The sequence below is a fragment of the Egretta garzetta genome, unplaced genomic scaffold, assembly GCF_000687185.1.
Source record: "Egretta garzetta isolate BGI_Z169 unplaced genomic scaffold, ASM68718v1 scaffold369, whole genome shotgun sequence".
Lineage (NCBI taxonomy): Eukaryota > Metazoa > Chordata > Aves > Pelecaniformes > Ardeidae > Egretta > Egretta garzetta.
Window position 1 is genome coordinate 485427 of NW_009260837.1, and position 6000 is coordinate 491426.

The window sequence follows — 6000 nt, forward strand, 5'->3', positions numbered from 1 at the left end:
ACAAACACCACGTCTCATGACGACGCAACTTACTGACTGGGAACCACTGACCTAGACAGTGATACCATGACATTAAATTCATATGACATTCATTCATATGCCAGAGCTGAAACTGGTTTCTTACTTGGAGACCAGAATAGCTCATCCCTTAAATCCTTAGAAAAGAGGCTTTTATTTAAAGTTTTTACCATCCCTCTTTTACCTACAAGATTCCTGTAGGATCCAGATTAGATGAGCTTTTCCTTTAGCTTTACTTCTTCTGGGGATACAGTACTACTACTCTATTCCCTTCCAACAGGAGTTCAGGAAGAACGTGCTGGTATTAATAAAAGAAAGGTGAGCACCTGACATTTTCTTTTCTTTGCCTCATCATTCTTTTTGCTTTTTTTCCTTGGCCTAAGAAACGCTTCACTGTCAAAGGAGGTGGGGAATACTCATTAGTGAGAGGTTTGCTGCAACAACTGTCTAAAATTCAAGGTCAAATGTTCCTCTTGGTAACAGTTGCAGACACATGCTCACACACACAAATTTAGTCCCCTTGCAGTGAGGGCTGTCGTACTTGAGTACATATGCTATAAAATAATTCTTACATAGAGTAGTGTGCGTTCAAGAGAGAGAGTTTATGCATAAAACCATTCAACTTTCAGAAAGAAAAAAACCCCTAATTACCAATAAGAGGAAATTTGTACCTTCCCATGTATTTGTAACTTCTAGTTTTGAAATGTGTAAGTGGCTTTGCCACAATGCAAACACTGGATTTTGAATTACCTTTCCTATTACAGTCTACATCCAGCAAAGAAAACATAACATAGTGAAAAAACATCACAACATTTGGCACTAGGTAACCAGATATGAGGCTTTCACTCAGGCGGTGGCATATTCTCACTTCTCCATTGGGGAAGCAAGGCTATCAAGTGTGCCTGTCACGCGTGCCGGTATCAAAACCCATCGCTCTAGTCAAGCATTCAAGTGGGGAGATAGTATCTCAGCATACTACTCAAGAATGAGTTTTGGAGAAGAAAAGGTCATGTCATTACTTACTAATTCAGAGTGGTGTATTATTACATACAAGGTCTCTAAAAACTGTTCCAAGAACTACAGAGAAATCTGTTTCTTTCTGAAAGCAGCAGAAGAGATACAGAGGAAGAGGACGCAATTTCCATTATGCAGGAGAAAATATAAGGCAGCAACAGCAGCAAGGAATTAACATTTAAGACAGAAGCACAAACAAGCCCTGTTTGAAGGAGGAAGAGGGTAAAGGTATGCTTTCAATTCATGTACGACGGAGTAGCACGTAGGTCTTGAGGCCAGCACTAATCAGAGAATACAAAAGGAGTTTAGCCCTTACTGTCCTCTCAAATGCACACCTAAAGAGAAGGGAAATCAGCATCTGAATTTGACCATCCAGTGAACAAGAAGCAGCCCACTGCAAAGAAAGCGATGAAGACATCTGGCCTCTGCAGTGAGGACACTGTCCTTGTCGACTAGGAGCCAGGAGCAACACAAGTGTGCTGGAATCCTGCAGACAGACCACAACAGCTCCAACCACGTCCAGTGCGGACACGGCAAGAAGGACACACTCTTATTTTTATCCCAGTGCTGAGGGACATTACGAGCTGCAAACTAGCAGCTAAACAAATGTTTAGCCATAAGTACCATGAAACAAGATGAGATTTGCTTTTGGACGACTGGGGATAATTTATTATTTAGATCTTCACAATGTGGGCAAATACAAGAAATCTCAATTAACACATGTAGTTGCTCTGACATACTGGAAACTGTTACTACAAACACACTAAACAGCCACAGAAGGTCCAATTACTTACATGAATACTTTCCCGTTCCTGTAGTCTGTTAGTCTTAAACCATATTAACGTGCATGCCGTGTTTTCTTTTCAGGAATCTGGAGTTCCTCCATTCATACATTCAAGAAGGTGTTTTTCCTTCCTGAAGTACCACCAATACCTCAACTGACCAGCTTGTGAAAAAGTCCAATGCACCTGCTGGTGCCACATGTCATTCCACAGACTTCCACCTGTGATGACAGCGGGTTTGTTTTAATAAGCTGCCGTGTTTTGATAAGTAATGCATGTGTCTATTGAACTGATACATACATTTTAAATATTAATGCTAGATCCAAGCCAGATGAAAGCATCAGAGAAGACAGAATAAGTGATTTAATAAGGTGGGACATTTAATTCCCTGGTGTAAGCTAGCAGCATGTAAAATAGTGAGTTCAGTACTTGGATAAAGCAACCAGAACGCCTCCTGTTTTCTTTCAAATTTAATTGCTATCACCCATAGGAAGCCAAAACTACTAGCCGGAACTCATTAAATAGTGTGATAAAGCTGAAAGTCTGAGGAGTAAAATGTAAATTCAACATCAATGAAGTGGCATTTACTCAGCTGTCATCATCGATTACACTTGTCCACCTACACAACAAAGTTAAACGTTGTGCTACAGCTGCTGTCTGCCTGTATTCATAGAGCAGTGAAAAGAGTATTTAACTAAAAACTATCTTCCTACAGGATGTTTTAATTCTGAACAATAAAAAAACCCTCACTCCTAATGCCGCCTTTGGTTTGCTGAGCCAGAAGTGAACCACTGATGAAGAGTTACTGGATTGAGACTACCTGTCTTCATGTTGCAGATGTTGGTTATCATGCTTCTCTTTTTTCAGTCAGTTAAGGTGCTGATAACCAACCAGTATTGATTTGGGTCAATCCCCACTATCTCTTCTTCAAACATGAAAAGAAAAGTAACATTTTCCAAGGCGTCTGAAGTTTCCTTGGTATTCTATGACCTACTAAATATAATTCGCAGATCAGCCAGGTCCTACTGTGAGAAAAGTTTATTGAATTTGCAAACCTTTCCTAACAGACATCGCCTAAGACTCCTGTGCTGTGTGGAATGTGGGGGTCTGTTTCTTTCCAAAATTCTAATATTTGTCATATTAATGTCTGCACTTTACTTTTTAAAATCGGATATCCAGAAAAGAAAAAATTTTACATTCTGTACCCCAAATATTTAAACTCTTCCTCCACATCCGTGTCAGCTACGGATTCTTGCCTTTAGCCAAATTTCTGTATTGTTTCTAACACCCTTCTGTTCCCACCCCAACCTTTTTTCCTCTTGAAATGACGGTATTTAACAGTCTTCATTCATCACTGTGAACAAGTTCAGTAAAAAGCTCTAATGAGAAGGAATCTTAATTATCTTTATTAAGTAATAAACGCATATTTATCACTAAATCAGGAGTTAATTAATATTGAATACAGTACAGTGTTAGAAAACAGTTTTTGTAGCTTCTAGGAAACAAAAGCTGTTTACAGCTGGCACAATAAAATTGTCACATTTTTTCCAATTGTCAGACTGTTCCTTTGACTCCCGTTCCCTCCAAGTAACACCTCGCGAATCCTTCCCTTCCCCACTTAGAGCAGATCCAATTGCCCAAGAAGGCATTTTCCTCCACTGTTGCAGTTCTGAAATCTGCTATTTCCAGTCACAATTTCTCCTTCAGTTTGGGTGCTAACATGCCCACCATCTCCTAGAAGTAGGGGAACAGAGGGAAACTACAACAGTATTCAATCATCCACATTTGCTAGCTGTAGCCACGGGTCTAAACAAAGGACAACATCTGTCCTTTCTACACTCCTTCCAAAAATGTGTTTGCTGGATGACTGACGTCTGTCTTCCCCCAGTACTCAGCTGCTGCACATTACTTTTGCTCTCCGTTTTAACCATCAGGATTTCTTGAAGCTGGATTAGCCTTCCCTGAGAAGCACCCAGGGTGTCTCGCCCGACCTGTTCCAGGTCTCAGGGCCCAGGCACATGACTCTCACAGCAGTCAGATGAGGGACCAAAGGCACCACTCAGCACTTGCCTCAAAGCATGCCATTCACAGTTTTATCCCCTGAGGTTGGTTTGCCATTTTGATACCCTTGCTCAGACTGGTCGTGGCAGCTGGAAGGTGGTCCAAGTCACTGTCTGTATCGCATTTCAAACACACAACAAGCTGTCAAAGCAGGGAGCCACACACTGCAGCTCCATCAGGGCAGTTTAAGACTTGCTGGGCTATAGTACTTGCAGCGTCTTCTTAATACAATGACAAAATTGCTGGCACACCTAATTCTGATGTTATTAAAGTAACAGATCCAGATCTTTGGAGAAGTAACCAATCTTTGAATAAGAAACCTACAGCAGCTCTGTGGTACAGACTGGATGTTCCTTTCCCCATAGGAAAGTAGATGCTAGAACTTAAGTTGGCAGGACTGAAGTTACAGGTTAGCTATATAGGTACTGCAGGTAACACGGACTTACTGAAGCAGTTAACCTTGGAGCTTGGGCAGCAAAAGGCTCCTTTCAGGGTCTTTAGGATCTACAGATGGCAAGAGAGCAGCAGCGAAGCCAGGATAGGGTGTGCCCCAGGCAAGGCAGCTAACAAAGGGCTGCTGTCTGTCCTGGTGGGAGCAGCAGTAACTCTGCCTTGGGCTGGCAGGAGGGAGAGCATTAGGGGAGGAGCAAGGATTTTTAGATATGACCTACAGAATAGAGATTTCATACTCTCGTTAGACTTTATCCTCTATTCACCTTAACAAGGGAGCAAGCTGCTCATTCAGAATTTGATTTTGGTCACTTCTCCAGCACTTCTAGTCTCAGGATGATGAAACTTCAGCGTTCTCCCTTCCACACACACATCTCATTTACAGTGCAATCCTAACACAAAAGTTAACTGTGTTCACAGCTTTCCAAATGACCCAGATCACAATGAGATAATTAAGTGCTCATGAACAGCCATTCATTGAGAACCTCTATCACAGTATCTGTTAAGCCACTGAAAACCTTCATTACTGTATCTGTCAAACCTCCGAGAAGAAATTTCAGACTGTTTCTTTAGATCAGGTCTCTTTTCTTGACTCTTCTGGACTATGATAAAAAAGCAAGGCTTTCTACCAGCTGAACTTGCAAGGTGTTTTCTAAAAACACACAAAAACCCCTCACCATCTGTCAGTTGAAGCTTCCGATTTCGCCACATGTAATGTGTGAAATAATTACATTCCACTCTTTTATTTATAATTAGCAATGTGAAGTCCATTTCTTTAGATAGCATTCATGGCATATTGTCTGTGAAACAGCAGCTCTGCATTTCATATCTGAAACTACATTGCTGCTTTTGGAACAGCTTCAGTTGCTAAAACCAAGCTCAAGTCCACCAAACAACACATTATGAACGCAATAAAGAGTTTCTACACTCTTTATATAAATGGATGCATACGTTTCCAAGTTCTGAGACATAATTAGTAGCTCTGAAGCAGTTTTACTCTGTTCTTAAACCCATTATACAATTCACAGTGCAATTTTATAGCATTTTATAGTCAGTCATCATTAACTGTATTAGCAATACACTTCCCTGTTTTTTCAAAACTTATACCATCATATATAGTGAAATAACATAAGAAAATGTAGTCATTCTTGACTCAAAAAACAGAGGCTGTCTTTACAAGACAATAAAGCAACACATAATTAAGAATACTTAGACCACATATTGGTACGATGGTGTTTCACAGCTTTGGTAATACTAAGCATGACATGAAATTATTCTTAGTCTCTCGTTCTAATCCACACATTGTTCAGGACTGTAGAAAACAAGCAACAGCTTAGTCCGGTATCAGAAAATGGTGGGCAAAAGAGTAATGGTAAAATAATCCTACCTGGATGACCATCTTTACTTCAACAGGGACTCAAGAAACACATTTTCCAGACTGTGGAGCTGAGAATCTATGGAGCCTGAAGGAAAAAGGAAAGGCTAATAGTAACATTACATTGGTTCTAGTCAGTGTTAGAGATACTATGTATTTTCATATTTTTATTCTAAATGTTGGGAAGTTAACTAGTTTAAACTTATGCTCCTAACAACTGTCTCTCAAGAGGCTTGTGTAAGCCGGGGAGAGAAAGGATTTCAAGTTGCAAATTTGTTCTGCCTCCATGCCTGTCCTAGA

The 6000-nt window shown here is 40.5% G+C and overlaps 1 protein-coding gene across 2 annotated transcripts in view; it reads right to left on the reverse strand.

The window, feature by feature from the left end:
* Positions 1-5779, reverse strand: part of MPP7 (membrane palmitoylated protein 7) — a 149699-nt gene extending 143920 nt beyond the window's left edge. For both annotated transcript variants that reach the window (XM_035902423.1, XM_009647003.2), the window contains exon 1: positions 5713-5779. The gene's annotated coding sequence lies outside the window, so the exon portion shown is untranslated. The remainder of the gene's footprint in view (positions 1-5712) is intronic.
* Positions 5780-6000: the final 221 nt, after the last annotated feature.